The sequence below is a fragment of the Sus scrofa genome, chromosome 12 (genome assembly GCF_000003025.6).
Source record: "Sus scrofa isolate TJ Tabasco breed Duroc chromosome 12, Sscrofa11.1, whole genome shotgun sequence".
NCBI classification, from domain to species: domain Eukaryota; kingdom Metazoa; phylum Chordata; class Mammalia; order Artiodactyla; family Suidae; genus Sus; species Sus scrofa.
Genome location: NC_010454.4, coordinates 19976325 through 19993758, shown reverse-complemented (window position 1 = coordinate 19993758; position 17434 = coordinate 19976325).

The following is a 17434-nucleotide window of genomic DNA, read 5'->3' as shown; positions in this document are numbered from 1 at the left end:
AGGCGGGGAAGGGGTTAAGCCGAGCCAGTGTGCTGTTGCTGATTCTTATTTTTATTTTGCTTCTCGGTTCAGTGATGTAACTTCTCGTTACCCTCTCACTCCAGATAAATATATTTTGGCTTTCTTGTGTTTTCTTTCTTTTTTTTTAATTTTCATTTTAATTTAAAAAAATTTTTTGAGGTCTTTTTTTAGGGCCACACCCGAGGCATACTGAGGTTCCCAGGTTAGGGGCCAAACTGGAGCTGTAGCCACTGGCCTATGCCATAGCCACAGCAATGCCAGATCTGAGCCGCATCTACGACCTATACCACAGCTCATGGCAACGCCAGATCCTTAACCTACTGAGTGAGGCCAGGGATCGAACCTGTGTCCACATGGATACTGGTCCGATTAGTTTCCACTGAGCCACGAAGGAAACTCCTCTTTATTTCTCTCTGTTTCTGTCTGTCTGTCTGTCTTTGTCTTTTTAGGGCCACACCTGCAACATATGGAAGTTCCCAGGCTAGAAATCAAGTCAGAACTGCAGTTGGCAGCCACAGCCACAGCCACAGCCAGAGCAATGCAGGATCCCAGCCACATCTGCCATCTATCTACACTGCAGCTTGCGGCAACGCTGGATCCTTTAACCCACTGAGGGAGGCAAAGGATCAAACCCTCATCCTCATGAATACTAGTCAGATTCTTAACCCGCTGAGCTGCCATGGGAACTCCTGTGTTTTCTTGTTTAAAGAAATCCGGGAGTTCCCGTCGTGGCGCAGTGGTTAACGAATCCGACTAGGAACCATGAGGTTGCGGGTTCGATCCCTGCCCTTGCTCAGTGGGTTAACGATCCGGCGTTGCCGTGAGCTGTGGTGTAGGTTGCAGACGCAGTTTGGATCCCGCGTTGCTGTGGCTCTGGTGTAGGCCAGTGGCTACAGCTCCGATTCAACCCCTAGCCTGGGAACCTCCATATGCCGCGGGAGCGGCCCAAGAAATAGCAACAACAACAACAAAACAACAACAAAAAAGACAAAAAAAAAGAAAAAAAAAAAGAAATCCAGATGCTCTCATCTGGGCCCCTAAAACAAATGCTTGGGGGAGGGTGTGTCAGGGATCCTTCTCTTGGCTCTTCCACCTCTGCTCCTCCATATGCAGGGATGGGGAGAGGGGACCTGTAGTCCTAGGCTGACGTCTGTATGGGGGGCTCACTTGCTAACCAATGGGTGTGCGATGGGGCTCCCCATGGGGATCAGAGGGCACAGGGTGAGCTTCCCCAAGGGAGAATTGTGCACAGGGAACCCTGAGGAACAGACCCTGAAGTGACCCCGTTGGAAGGCTCTCCTGGGAACATAGCCTTCTAGCCACAAGAGAGAAGCAAACAGACCCTGAGGAATGCAGCCCAGAGGGATCCAAAGGGTCAGAGCAGCTCTAGGGGAGCCTGGAGAGGGGGAGGGGACCTTGGGAAAGTGGCCCCTCCAGAACCATTGGACCTACAGCCTTGAGCACCACACACATGTGCTCACAATCAGTGCGAGCTCCCTGGCCTGGCCTCTTAGAGGTGCTCCCCTCATGTCCCCACCTCGATTCTTGGCCTTGTGTGGGGGGAGACGGTGCTTGCTCCATTCAGGCCCTGCAGGCGGCGGGGCGGGGGGGTGTCTGGTGCTTCTGTCCTGTTCCTCCTCCCCACACCTGAGCCCTGTGAAAAGCAATAGACTGCAATGTTCTCAGTGGAGCTTGAGTCTCAGACACCTTCCCATTGCAAATTATTTTTCTTTTTTTGCTTTTGGCTGCCCCGCAGCACATGGAGTTCCTGGGCCAGCAATCAGATCCAAGCCATAGTTGCAACCTAAGCTAGAGTTGAGGCAACAACAGATCCTTAACCCACTGTGCCAGGCCGGGGGATCAAACCTGCATCCCAGTGCTCCCAAGACGCTGCCGATCCCATTGCACCACAAAGCATTTGTGGGAACTCTGCAAATTATTTTCCTTTTTAACGTTTTTTTATTTTTAGCGCCGTACCCACAGCATGTGGAAGTTCCCAGGCAAGGGGTCGAATCAGAGCTACAGCTGCCGGCCTACACCACAGCCACAGCAATGCCAAATCTGAGCCGCGTCTGCGATCTGCACCACAGTTCGCGGCAATAACAGATCCTTAATCCACTGAGCAGGGCTAGGAATCGAACCCACATCCTCATGGATACTAGTTGGGTTTGTTACCACTGAGCCACAAGGGGAACTCCTGCAAATTATTTTTCTTTAACCAGCTGTCCGTGTACCTCATTACATGGGCGTCTGTTGCTAATTCTGGTGCACAAACATTGTTACTGAGTCTAAGTGGTACTGCTTGGCTCCATGCACAACAGGCCAATAAATCAAGAGAGAAATTGTTGGGGCAAGCAATAGGAACTTTATTCAGAAAGCCAGCAGACTAAGAGGATGGTTGACTAGTGTCCCAAAGAACCATCTTCCCTGAGTTATAATTCAGGCTCCTTTTATACTAAAAAGGGAGGGGGGTTCTTGGTTGTTGCAAACTTTTTGGGGTCAGAATCCTTTGTTCTCGCATCTGTTCACTAGATCAGGTCGTGATGTCCCTGGGAACCTCTGACAACTCTGTTCTGCCACTTTTTATCTCTATCTGAATGTAAGAGTTTTATATCTTTAAAGGTCAGAGCCTTGCAAATGGGCCGTGCTGTGTATTTCAGGCTAGAGGCAATGTTCTTAACTTGTGGCAAAAGCAACCAAATACAAAGGTTAAAGTAAAAGAAACAGATCCGAGATAGTATCAGCTTTGTTCTTCCTTATTATAATTTTTTTGGTTTAACGTATGAACTACTATGTATGTAAAATGGTTGAGCAGCAGAAGAAAATGAAAATAACGTTAAGATTACTGTCATTCCTGATGTTCATAGTTAAAAACCCACACGTACCCCTTGACTGTAGTCTGTGGGCAAGAATATAATGAGGAACTCCTCCCCATTTCTCAAGGACCCTCAAGAAACGTGATCTCTCGGGAGTTCCCGTGGTAGCACAGCGGAAACAAATCCGACGAGGAACCATGAGGTGGCAGGTTCGATCCCTGGCCTTGCTCAGTAGGTAAAGGATCTGGCATTGCTATGAGCTGTGGTGTAGGTTGCAGACACAGCTTGGATCTGTTGTTGCTGTGGCTGTGGCGTAGGCTGGCAGCTGTAGCTCCCATTCGACCCTTAGTCTGGGAACCTCCAGATGCCGCGGGTGTGACCCTAAAAAAGGAAAAAGAAGAAGAAATGTGATCTCAGGTCTCTCCCACTTTTCCCATTGAAATGGATTTGGGGTAGCAGAGATGACTCTGGGCTAGCTGATTTCCATTTGCTGCCTCATTTATTCCTCACAATGGCCTTGAAGAAGTGGATATTATTATTCCCATTTTACAGATGAGGGCACGAAGATCCAGAGGGAGTAGGTAACTTCCCCCAAATCACCTAGCTGGCAGGTAGTGGGGCTGAGGTGGAACCCCGGTCTTTGTGGAATTACACCTGACATCTTCCTCTGCGCTGTTGCTCTTCTTCATTGCTGTGCAGGAATTAAACCAGGTGGGAGTTCCCTGGTGGCTTAGTGGTTAAGGACACAGTGTTGTCACTGCTGTGGCTTGGATTACTGCTATGGCTCAGGTTTGATCCCTGGCCTGGGAACGTCCACATACCTCGGGTGAAGAATTAAAAAAAAAATAGAAAAGAGAAATAAAGAAAGAAAGAAAGAAAGAAAGGAAGGAAGAAAGAAAGAAAAGAGTTAAATAGGTAATGCTTGAGCAGCACTTGGCACCTGTTCCAATGTAAGTGTCCCTCTAGGACAAAAACCAGCACTCAGTGGACCAGAGCAGAAAACTGCAGTTGCCTTCTAGCAAAGGCTCTCAACCTTCGGAGTTCCCTTTGTGGCTCAGTGATTAATGAACCCGACTAGGAACCATGAGGATGCAGGTTTGATCCTTGGCCTTGCTCAGAGGGTTAAGGATCTGGCGTTGCCGTGAGCTGTGGTGTAGGTCGCAGACGCAGCTCGGATCTGGTGTTGCTATGGCTCCGGCGTAGGCCAGCAGCTGTAACTCCAATTTGACCCCTAGCCTGGGAACCTCCACATGCCTCAGGTGCAGCCCTGAAAAGCAAATTAAAAAAAAAAAAAAAAAGGCTCTCGACCTTGACTGGATATTGAAGTCACGGGGAAGCTTGTAAAACTACATACTCAGGCTACACCTCAGACCAACAAAATTAGTCTCTGGAGGTGAAGCTCAGACATTAGCAGCTTTTAAATTTCCCCCAGCTGATTCTAACATGTGGCCAAGGCTGAGAACACCTTGGACCAGCAGATCAGTTCCAAGCCAGCCAGAGGAGCCCGACGAGAGAATCTAGAAAAGAATGTGTCTGTCAGAAGGCGCAGGAAAGGAGCATGACAGAGCCTGCCCTGGCAGTGACAGTCCACCCGCGTCTGGAGAAGAGGACCTGGCCCAAGATCAGGGTTTGTCTAGCCCTGAGGGCACAATAGCCACGTGGCTGGAGGCTCCAGGCCTTCTCAGACTGACCTCAAGACAAAATGCTGCCTCTGATTCATAGCTCAATGGGCCAGCTTCCCACCCCATCTCAGTCATGGAAAGAAAAGGGACGAGTCTGTTATAGCTCTTGTGTAAATGGTATATAAAATTTATTTTAAAAAATTAAAAATAATAATAATGGGAGTTCCCACTGTGGCTCAGTTGGTTAAGAACCTGACACAGTATCTGTGAGGATGTGGGTTCCATCCCTGGCCTTGATCAGTGGGTTAAGGATCTGGCATTGCCGTGGGCTGTGGCATGGGTCACAGATGCATCTTGGATCCCACGTGGCTGTGGCTGTGGCTGTGGCATAGGCCAGCTGACCCCTAGCCCTGTGACTTCCACAGGCCTCAGGTGCGGCCATAAAAAGACAAAAAACTTAGACCTCCCCTAAAAGACCATCCCCCTTGGTGAGCTGAGAAGCTGGTCTCCCATCTAGGTCCCTCCCCCGGACTGTGGTGATTTCCCAGGTGACCATCGTGGGGTTTCCCGGGAGGCATCCGCCAGACACAGGGCACGCCAGCCTCGCCGCAGACTTGGCGTCTAACTTCCTGAGCACAGACTCCACGTAAACACATTCCCATCTTCCTTCCCTCTCCCTCCTATAATTTTTCCTTTGTAATTTATAAAGGGCTAAGTGCCCTCTACAAATCTTCAGAGCTTCCTATTCTGTCCAGGGCATCTTAGATCATTTGCACAGTGGGTTCATCAGCCACACCCATTCTGATGCGCTGCACGCCAGACGCCCCCAACCATGGAAAATTCCCCAACGAGCCCATTCCCATCCACTCATGCCTCTGCGGCCCCAAAAGGCAAAACACACACACACACAAAATTAAAAGAAGAAAAAAATAAAACCTAACTCAAACATCATCCACATCCCTTTTCCCTGTTGGTGCCTTTGTTCTCCCTGCTTCCTTCATTCTTGGGACAGAATTCTACAAAGAAGGTTCACAGGCTGAACTCTAGTTCATTATCTACACATGTCCTCCCCTCGCTCCCGATCCTGGAACCTGAACTCTCTGGGAAAAGAAGCCTGTCCCATTGGCCTCAACGGCCTGGCACCCAGTATGGGATCACACCTATCGTGGCTGCATAAATACATCTTTGTTGAAATCTGAACAATGTCCGTTGTTATATTCAAGTAATTCTTTGTCTTGTAAAAAACCACTTCATATCCAGTTTCTCCTCCTTCCCCGCCCCTCCCCACCCCGTGCCTCCAGCCTGTGGAAGTTCCAGGGCCAGGGATCAAACCTGTGCCACCGCAGCGTCCTGGGCCGATGCAGTGACAACACTGGATCCTTAACCTGCTGTGCCACAAGGGAACTCCTCCAGTTTCTCCCTTGATCTATTTTACAAAGGAAGATCTACGGAAGCCCAAAGATCCTGAGTGAGTGATCACTCCTGCTGCACAGGGTAAGCCGGGACACAAGGACAAAGGGCAATGCTGACACACTGAGCCTGAGTGTTTCCTCTCCAGACGAGACCTGAACTGCTGGAACCAGCCATCTGGCCAAGGTTGCAGGAGGGAGGAGATGGGACAGAAAGGTTTCTGAGTTGGTGGACACTGGCAGGTCTGTAAACCAGTTCCCCACATTAGGTTTTCCCTGAAAGAGGAGGTGCTCAGAGCCTGGGGTTGGCCCAAGGGGGCATGGTGTGGGAGGCTTAGAAGCATAAGCTGGATGCTGGACCCCAAAGTGCTATAGAATTTGGCATGGTTGTGGGGAAGGGTGTTTTTTCTTTTTTCTTTTTCTTTCTTTCTTTTTTATTTTTAGAGCCGCACCTGTGGCATATGGAGGTTCCCAGGCTAGGGGTCCAATCGGAGCTGTAGCCACCAGCATATGCCAGAGCCACAGCAATGCCAAATCTGAGCCACGTCTTCGACCTACACCACAGCTCATGGCAGTGCCAGATCCTGAACCCACTGAGCGAGGCCAGGGATCGAACCCACAACCTCATGGTTCCTAGCCGGATTCGTTTCCCCTGCGCCACGATAGGAATTCCTCTTTTTCTTTCTTTCTTTCTTTTTTTTTTTTTAAGGCCACACCCAAGGCATATGGAAGTTCCCAGGCTAGGAGTCGAATCGGAGCTACAGCTGCCAGCCACAGCCACAGCCACAGCCACAGCCACAGTAATGCGGGATCCAAGCCAAGTCTGCAACCTACACCACAGCTCACGGCAACGCTGGATCCTTACCCCACTGAGTGAAGCCAGGGATCTAACCCGTATCTTCATGGATCCTAGTCGGGTTTTTAATGGCTGAGCCATGAAGGGAACTCTGGGAAGGGTTTTTCTGAGGCAGCAAAGCAATGAATTAAAGATTTCCTCATTTGGCAACGTGGTATCGTGTTTTATAGTGTGGTTTCTGGAGCTAGATGCTGAGGTTTGGAGGTGGCAAGCGTGATCTTGGGCAACTTATTTAACCACTTGTGCCTCAGTTTCCTCTCCTGTAAAATGAGAACAGTAATAAAATCGACTTCAGGATTTTTTTTTTTTTTTTTTCTCCCTGCTGTGTGGCATATGGAGTTCCCTGACAGGGATCCGATCTGAGCCACAATTTTAACCTATGCTGCAGCTGTGTCAACTCCAGATCTTTTAACCCACTGCGCTGGGACAGGGATTGAACCTGTGTTGTGGCACTGCAGAGATGCCATGGATCCCGTTGTGCCACAGTGGGAACTCAACCTCAGGATTTTTTTTTTTTTTTTTTTTTTTTTTTTTTTTTGGGCTGCACCTGTGGCACATGCAAGTTCCTGGCTAGGGATCAAATCAGAGCTGCAGCTGCCAGCCTACACCACAGCCACGGCAATGCAGGATCCAAGCTGCATCTGCGACCTGTGCCCACAGCTTGCAGCAACACAGGATCCTTAACCCACTGAGCGAGGCCAAGGATCAAACCCAAATCCTCAGGAACACTATGTCAAGTTCTTAACCCACTGAGCCACAACAGGAACTCCAAACTCAGGATTTTTATGAGGACTAAATGAGTTAATTGCTGTAATTTTCCAAGACTAAGTTCTTGGCATGCCGTAAATGCTCAGTGAATGCTATGATTTAATATTTTATTAACCAGCATCTACTGGGGGTTTCAGTTGCTGCGCAACAAACCACCCTGGAAAATAGTGGCTTAAAACAACAAACAATTTTATTTGCTCATTACTCTGTGTGTTGGTCCTCTGGGCTGGACTCATTTGAGCAGTTCTGCTGGAGTAGCCTGGGATGACTTACGTGGCTGCAGATACCCAGCAGATGGACTGGGGCTGGGTGGCCTAAGATGGACCTCCCTCACCTGTCTGGAGCTGGGCCAGCTGTCAGACAGGCCATGTGATACAGCCTTGTGTCTCTAGTAAGCTAGCCTGGATTGCTTGCCTTTGTGGTCCAGGGTTCCAGCTGAAGCCCACAAGCCCTAGTGAGTGAATGCTTTTCAAGCCTCTGCTTATATCACATCTGTTAATGTTGCAATGGCAAAGGCACAAGATCAACCCCAGATTCAAAGGATGGAGACAGAAACTTCACATCTTGACAGAAAGAGAGGCAAAGTCATAATACAAAGGGTTGTGTGTCAGCAATGAAAGGAATCACTGCAGCCATCTAAACAAGCCACCACACTGACACCAGAGATGCAAGCGGAACTCTTTTCTGTAGACTGGAAGGGATGCTTTCTTGGTCCTCAGGGCTCAGGATAGCAGGAAAAGGGTGACGGTAAATGCGAGAAAACTGTAATGCAACATCTGAACAAGCCAAGTGCTCTAAGATAGGAATGGTTACACGCTAAGGGAGTTTGGGTCAGTCTGAGCCTTTATAACTGTTGAGAGGTGGGCACCAGTGGACCGGGAAGGTTTCATTAGTTTGGCCTTGAAAGTTGTAGACATGTGGAGTTGGGGAGAATTATATTCCAGATGGAGGGAAGAGCACAGTTAGGCAAACAAAGGCTCCTGTGGGAAATCCAAGACCATTAGTATATCTGGAACGTGAGGAGCTGCAAGACATAAGACTGGGGTCTGATTGTGGGTGAGCTTGAGTTTGAACTTCATTCTATAGGCAATGGGAAGCACTGGATGTTTTTCAGGTGATAAGTGAAAAGAACAGTATTATAAGAAGGGTCCTTTGCTCTTGCCAGGGGTCTGTAAGATGGCTTGGGTTGGGAAGTAAGGAGGGGAATAGGCAATCATTAGGTAATAAAGGAACTATCAGGGAGTTCTCTTGTGGCTCAGGGGGTTAAGGATTCAGCATTGTCACAGCTGCAGCTCAGGTCACTGCTGTGGTACAGGTTTGATTCCTGGCTCAGGAACTTCTGAATGCCACGGGTGTGACCAAAAATAAAAAATAAATAAAAAAAAAAAGGAGTTCCCATTGAGGCTCAGCTGTATTGAAGCCAACTAGTATTCATGAAAAGGCAGGTTTGATCGCCAGCCTTGCTCAGTGGGTTAAGGATCCAGTGTTGCCGAGAGCTGTAGTGTAGGTCACAGACACATCTTGGATCTGGTACAGCTGTGGTGTAGGCTGGCAGCCACAGCTCTGATTTGAACCCTAGCCTGGGAACTTCCATATGCCTCAGGTGCAGCCCTAAAAAGATAAATAAATAAATAAATAGACTCACAGGTCTAGTCAGAGAGACTGGCAAGTGGACACCAGAGAAGAAAATCACGCAAGACTCCAAACTTGATGAGGAGGGGTCAAGGATGACCCAAAAGTTCCAAGCTCAGGCGTTTCCCCTGTGGCACGACAGGATCAGCAGCATCTCTGCAGCTCCAGGTTTGATCCCCAGCTTGGGCCAGGGGATTAAAGGATCTGGTGTTGCCACAGCTGAAGTGTAGTTTGCAACTTCAGCTTGGATCTGATCCCTGGCCTTGGGAAGTCCGTATGCCGTGGGGCAACCAAAAAAGAAAAAGAAAAAAAGTTGCCAAACTCCATACCTGCAGGAGGGCAGAGGAGGAAGAGATGTGTTTACAAAGCAGGGAAGTCTGCAGGAAGAACAGATCTGGAAGGAACTCGTACATTTGGGAAATGCGTGGGACTGTCAGGCGGTGTCCAGTGGGTCTAACTTCACCCTGACGATGGGAGGAAGAAGAAGAGAAAGGAGAGTAGACCTTGCTGGAGCAACATTGAATACAGCAAGGGTGGGCGTTCCAAGGCTGTTACCTTGTCGAAAGTGTTGGATGTGGCTGAAATATTAACAAAGAAGAAGGATGAGAGAAAGCCAAGCAGCAGATCTGACAGTGAGAGGGTCATGGTGACTTCCCAGTAGAGAAAAGGAGGCTGAAGTTGCTGAGGTTGAGGAGAGAACAACTCACATCCTGCTCTCTGGAATTCAAGGTTGGAGAGATCCCCTGGATTTACATGACCTTGGCACCTCCCTCCTTCCACTCAAACCTACTAAAGTGCAGAAAATCTTTCAAATCTTAAAAATAAAACCAACCTTTCTTTTTCATCCTAAAGGAGGGAGGTATGCTAGGCTCTCCTCACCCTTCTCCCCCCTTCTCTCCTATTCGCTGGCGGGAGATCAGGCACAGTAAGGACTTGTGTCCAGGGAGACAGGCGTTGGCGGGACAGACAGCTGTTTATTGCCTAGCAGAGCCCTGCTGTGTTTTTATAGCTCAGAATAGTTCCTTGGCCCTCTTGAGGACTGGGGGAGGGGAAAACCTCACAGTTTGTTTTCTTGACAATTCCAGGCCTCACCTCTTCCTCTTTCTCTGCATCACGGTCTTCATTTAGGAACTCTCCGAGGGGGTAAGGTGTGGGTTAAGAGGGTCCAAGACTACTAATTTCCTAATTATGTCCCCTAACTGGACTCCGGAAGAGGGAAGGACTAATAACTGACTGTACAGCATGAGTGTTTTGGTTGGGAGGAAAATTCTGAAAATTAAAGAAAGAGTTGATTAAAGGACTACAGGGCAGAGCTGGGGAGAAAAATAGCAGCGGGAAGAGAAGAAGGTGGAAGGCATGATCCCCTCCCCCATTCTGGATCCCAGCTGGATGACAGGCTCTATGCAGGGAGCCAGCTCCCACTTGTGGGGGGCTTCTCTGACTCCCAGTGCATCTCAGGGCTTGGCTAAGTCCTGGTAGCACCAATGTTTGGAAGATGCCCAGAGGTGGAAGGAAGAACTGACTTCACTGAATAATCTTTCAAACCCTTTGAGTTTTTTTAACCATGTGAATACATTACTTTTGAAAATATTTTCATTAAACAAATATGCAGAGGAATTCCCACTGTGGCTCAGCATAGCAAACCTGACTAGTATCCATGAGGACACGGGTTCGATCCCTGGCCTTGCTCAGTGGGTTAAGGATCTGGCATTGCCGTGAGCTGTGGTACACGTCGTAGACGTGGCTCAGATCCTGCATTGCTGTGGCTGTGGTGTAGGCTCGCAGCTGTGGCCCTGATTCAGCCCCTAGCCTGGGAACTTCCACATGCTTCGGATATGGCCCTAAAAAGACCAAACCAAACCAAACCAAACCAAATAAAACATACGCAGAATATTCCATGATAAACCATAATGGAAAAGAATATTTTAAGAAAGAATGTACATATAATTGAATCATTTAGCTGTGCAGTAGAAATTAATACAACCTTGTAAATCAACTGTACTTCAATTAAAATTAAGATATGCAGATTCACACCACTGTATATAAGAGAGATAAACAACAAGGACCTACTTATAGCACAGGGAACTGTATTCAATATATTATAAGAACCTATAATGGAAAGAAATCTGAAAAAGTGTATAATACTTTGAATACATATTTCTGAATAATTTTGCTGTATACCCGGAACATTGTAAATTAACTACACTTCAATTTAAATGAACAAACAAACAAAAAAAGATATGAAGAAAATAATATTTTCCTTCTGGCAATAATGAATCATTTATTTCTATTAGATCATTAAAAGTCAGTCCCCACATCACTGGAGCTGCTTTCAAAGAAGTACCCAAAACTCTGAGACTGTTAAAACTGCAAAGTAGATGAGAGTCACCAAGTCTTATTTTGCAGTTGACAAAAATAAAACTCAGAGAACTCTAGTGACTCATCCAAGGTCACACAGCTCTTTAATCCCCCTATTTGCTTTTTTGGGGGGTTTGTTTTCTCCTTTTAATCCCAGCAATGGCAATGGGGGTTGCCTGCTTAGAAGCTTGAAGATGTTTCTGTCTTCTCCCCCACATCTATCCCGCACCCCCCAACCCCCACCTCACTTCACCGCCATCAGGCTGAGCTAGGGCTGCGCAATTGATGACGCCTCAATCTCCTCCTCTCCTTCTTTAGTTGGTCCCAATTCTTCCAAAGAATCCATGAGTCGAAGCAAGGAGGCACAGCAGGTCAGGGTTTTATGCTCGGTTCCAGTCATCCTTCCCGTCTCTCCTTGGCCAGCCCCTCTCTGACTCTGAAGCACAGACCAGGATGAAGAAGAAAATGAGCTTCTCCCAAGTAGTCCCAACCACTTTCTTGGAGACTTCCTTCCCTTGCCTCTGCCTCTTCCATGTACCATCAACAAAGTTTAACTCCTGGCAGGAAGGATCGGATTTGACAGCAAGAATATTTCCTAGCTTCTGGGGCAGTCTGGCACCATCAAAGGGCTGATGGAGAGTGGCAGAAGTGTCTACCTTCTGGTCATAAGGGAACTGGTTGACCATTTATGGAAATGGGATCATCTCTAGAGAGAATAACCGTTTCTCTGGGGAGGGGGATTAAGGAAGAGGGAGGAGAGGAAGCAGGTGGTCAGCCTGTGCTTCCCATAGAGGCTCCGATGATTTATTCGATTTTGGTAGAAGACAGACCCTAGGGTGACAGAAGGAAGATAATGAGCCAGGAAATCTGAACTGTTTACGATGAAGTAAATGCTCTCCATCATTTTTCTGTGGACAAAATGTCCAGCACATCCTGAGACATGTACCACGCTCATCTAACATGGTCAACAGATGCACAGTTCAAGGTCCTGCAGTTGAACTTTCTCACCACTCCGGAGATAAGTCAGCCATTTTCACTGGCTGGCAATGATTAATCCACCTCTCCCTCCACCTGTTTTTACCAACATGTTTTTGAAGAAAAAAAAAAAAAAAAAAGATCTGGGTTACTCATATCAAAGGTGACAGCAGTGATCCAGCCAACTTCTGTCTATCCCTAAACACCACCACCTCACCCGCCACCACCAAGCACTTGGTAGGGGAAAAAAGTACCTGGATAGAAATTTCTTCTTCAGTCAAGGTCATTATTGTTACAGTGCCTATTCAAAAACATTTTGAGTCTTTTTACTTAGGAAAACGACAGAAGGGATTTCTTAGAGGGAAACAACTTGGAAAATAAAAGAGATCTATAATTTTAGTTTACCCAGCTTACAGTAAAGCTTAAGGTTAAGGTAACAAAACATAGCAAATCCCAACTTGCCTCAACAGAGGCAATTGCTTTAAGGTTTTACAAACAAAGAAGACGACATAATAGAGGTAGGTTTTAAAGTGATCCCAAGACATGCCTGAATTTATTTGTTGGTAGGCTATAAACGAGAAAACTATGTAAAGGAAAGATTAATTAAAACCTTTCATTTTCTCAAAAAAAAAAAGAAATTTCTTAAAATTTTTAAAATAAAATTGTACATCTTGCTGTTGAGGCTGTAACCCTTCAGAGATTTCTGCGCTGATACTCAGACAAAGCTTTGGACTGAAGTCGTGTTTGGCCTTTCTGCTACCATGTGCAGACAAGACCCACTGCAGTGATCACAGCAGAGCAGAAAGGCAAGTCCTCTCTCAAAAGAACCCAGAGCCCCAGCTAGAATGGAGGACTTGGCTGCAGATAAAATCACAGTTTCTTTTGGGTAATAAAAGCAATTTTTGGACGAGGTGCGTGGTCAATTAAGGCTCCTTTGCCTTTGCTTTCCCGTCAGCAAAGAAGCTTGTCTGAGTGAATGAGTCAACCTTGCTCTGGGACAAGAAGATGCCAAATACACTGGAACCAGCTGCACTTATTTAAGGGCAGACAAGACTGTACTTTCTGGCACCTCGCCGTCATGTTCTTCCCAAACCAAGATCCCCAAGCCTTTGAACTTCTGTTTGCGGAGAGAGTGCCTGGGAAGTGCCCAGCTCCTGGGCCTGGAAAAGAGGGATCCACATAATTTTCCATCTTCATTGATTCCTAGACTTAGCTGTCGTTTCTCCAGCGGGCTTTAATAAGTCTTGAGTCATCTCTGCCAAGGACAAAATAATAGAGAGCTGGCTGATATTCGTATAAATGGGTTTGGTTTCCATTGAAGGATCCCGAAGTTGACATAGTTAAGTAAGTGTCTGGCTTCCCTGCCCCGCTAGGGAGGGTGTGGAGACCCCTGAGGACACCTGGGGTTTAACTTTTTTCTTTTTTTTTTTTTTTTCTTTCTACATTCCCGGGCTAGGGGTCAACACAGCAACCACATAGCAATGCAGATGTGAGCCACATACTTGATCTATGCCACAGCTTTCGGGTAACGCTGGATCCTTAACTCATTGAGTGACTCCAGGGATCGAACCCGAACCCTCATGCATAATAGTCAGGCTCTTAATCTTCTGAGCCACAGTGGGAACTCCAATTGGGCTTTATTTTATTTTATTTTATTTGTCTTTTTAGGGCTGCACCCAAGGCATATGGAATTTCCCAGGCTATGGGGTCTCATCAGAGCTACAACTACCGGCCTACGCCACAGCCACAGCAACGCAGGATCTGAGCCATGTCTTTGATCTACACCACAGCTCACGGCAATGCTGGATCCTTAACCTACTGAGCAAGGCCAGGGATCGAACCCGCAACCTCACGGTTCCTAGTCAGATTCGTTTCTGCTATACCACAACGGGAACTCCTGGGGTTTAATTTTGAATTCCTCAGAGAGCCAGGTGTGGTGCTTTGCTAAGGAAATGTTTGTTAAATGAAACTGGAGAACTTGAAATATGCCAGGGATTGGAGGGGGATAATGGGATCCCCTCTCTGGAGATAGTTATTTATTTGTTTTTTTTGTTTGTTTGTTTGTTTTTGTTTTTTTTGCTTTTTTAGGGCTGCACCCATGGCGTATCAAAGTTCCCAGGCTAGGGGTTGAATTGGAGCTGCAGCTACCAGCCTACACCACAGCCACAGTAATATAAGATCCAAGCCACATCTTCAATCAACACCACAGCTCACAGCAATGCCAGATCCTTAACCCACTGATCGAGGCCAGGGATTGAACCTGCATCCTCATGGATACTAGTCGGATTCATTTCCACTTCACCACAATGGGAATTGCCTGGAGAGAGTTCTATAAATGGGTGAATACTGGGGTTCCCGTTGTTGCTTAGTGGTAATGAACCCGAGTATTATCCATGAGGACTCGGGTTCACTCGCCAGCCTCGATCAGTGGGTTAAGGCTCTGGCATTGTCATGAGCTGTGGTATAGGTCACAGGTGAATCTCGGATCTGGCATTGCTGTGGCTGTGGTGTAGGCTGGTGGCTATAGCTCCGATTCGACCCCTATTCTGGGAACTTCCATATACCATGGGTGCAGCCCAAAATACCAAAAAAAAAAAAAAAAAAAGTGAATTCTTGTGCTCACTTCAGCAGCACATATACTAGAGTAAATTCTTACTTAAACCTCCAGCAACTCAAAGGCTTCTCCCACAATATTTACCACAAATAGCCACAAATAAATCCTTTGAGGATTTGAGAGCTCCACCATTTCTCTCTTCAGTCAGCTTTCTAGCAGACTCAAGTCCTTTGGGGCCTCACCTCTGTCCGGACATGATAAAAATTTGCTGGAGGTGGCAAGAAGGGGCTGGAAGTTAGAAAGCGGGAGACTGACAAAGAGTCTCATGATGTACCACTTGCTCTGACCAAGAGAGTGCCCCTGCCTGGTGGGCAGCCTGCCAGAGGGACTTCCTCCCTGCCCTGTGTCACCTCCTTGTCTACAGGAGCATTCTCCCTGAGCTGCCTCCAGGGGACAGGTCTCCTCCTGGCTGCCCATATGCTGAGCACGTGATGGAACCCCACCCAGCTCAGACACTCTGGCTCCTAGCAGCCCGGCGGAGACTGAGACAGTGGCCTTTGTATATATTGTCAGAGGCTCTCCCCTTGACTCATCTCAGACCAGAGAAACTCTAGTCCCCAGGGATCACCACAATAGTTACTCAATACTTTCGAGAAAGGCTTATCTGGGTAGAAGGAAGGGGTCACCTCCTCTTCAGGGGACACTACTTCTGGCCAAGCAGTCCCGACAATGCAGGAACCCCCCCCCCCATGCTACAAGTACGTGTGTCATTTGCAGCCCACCCATGGCCACCACCACTACCATTATCCCTGCTTTCCAAACTAGGCGTGGCGGGACAGAGCTGCTTGGACCAGCAGAGACAATGCGGTCAAGGGCAGTTGGATTCTGCTGGAGCTGGAAAGGAGCCTGGGGGGTGGAGATGACACTCCAGATCACAGCTCCTGGATGAGTCTTTAATCATTTCCAGCATGGAATGTGGTCAACCTTTGCTACAAACTCGTTTGCTCTGAGTTTCTTTGCCCTGTCCCCGAACTACCCCTTATAAAGCAACCATGGACTTACTAATGAGGAATTCAGGTGGGTTTTAACAAGTTCTAATCCCACTGGCTCTTATCTTTGAAAAGGCATCAGTGCATCACCTGAGTTCACCCCTGTTCCCTTCACAGTCTAGGTCACCTGAGAGTGAGGATTTGGTCTCTGTGCTGCTGCAGGATGGTTTCTGCTCCTGGGGGTGAGCAGGCAGCTTTGCTTCACTTAATTTGGTGTTTGCTACTTTATTTATTCCTTGTCTACATCCATGGCTGCAATAGCATTGTATTGACTTCCTGGTGACTATTTGTATATATCTATATCTGTATCAATCTATCTATATCGATCTATCTCTCTATTTCTCTATCTCTCTACAAGTACAAATGAAAGAAAGTTCACAATACAGAAGCCCAGAGTTCCCGTCGTGGTGCAGCAGAAACGAATCTGACTAGGAACCATAAGGTTGTGGGTTCGATCCCTGGCCTTGCTCAGTGGGTTAAGGATTCGGCATTGCCATGAGCTGTGGTTTAGGTTGCAGACGTGGCTTGGATCTGGCATTGCTGTGGCTCTGGTGTAGGCTGGTGGCTACAGCTCCGATTAGACCCCTAGCCTGGGAATCTCCATATGCCGCAGGTGCGGCCCTAAAAGGACAAAAGACAAAAAAATAAATAAATAAATAGAGAAGCCCTTTCCAGAGTCCCCAGTTTACTGGTGTTTTTATTTAAAACCATATATTCATCATATCGTTTTTCATGAACATACATTTACTTTATTGCTTACACTTAAGGACATTAAACAATTAACCAGTGCATTCAGCAATGATTATTGTCTGGCCCTAAGAGATATGGAGTCAATATTGGGAAGAGGATTTGATCCCCAAATCAGAGACATTTCCCAGACCCTAATTCAATTAAGAAAGCCCCAACAAGTAGTTCCTGCTTTAGCACAGTGCGTTAGGATCCAGCATTGTCTCTGTGGTGCGTGGGTTCAATCCCCAGCCTAGTGCAGTGGGTTAAGGATCTGGTGTTGCCGTGGCTGTGGCTTAGGTTGCAGCTGTGACTCAGATTCCATCCCTGGCCCAAGTAATTCCATATGCTGCAGGTGCAGTAGAAAAAGAAAAAATAATAATAATAAAGGCCCAGCAAGATGATAGTTCCCAGTACAAGAGAGCTTACAATATTTTATTTTATTTTAGTCTTCTTAGGGCCGCACCTGCGGCATATGGAAATTCCCAGGCTAGAGGTCGAAGCGGAGCTATACCAGCTGGCCTACACCACAGCCACAGAAACACCAGATCTGAGCCAAGTCTGCAACCTACACCATAGCTCACAGCAAAACCAGCTCCTTAACCCCATGAATGAGGCCAGGGATGGAACCCCCATCCTCATAGATAC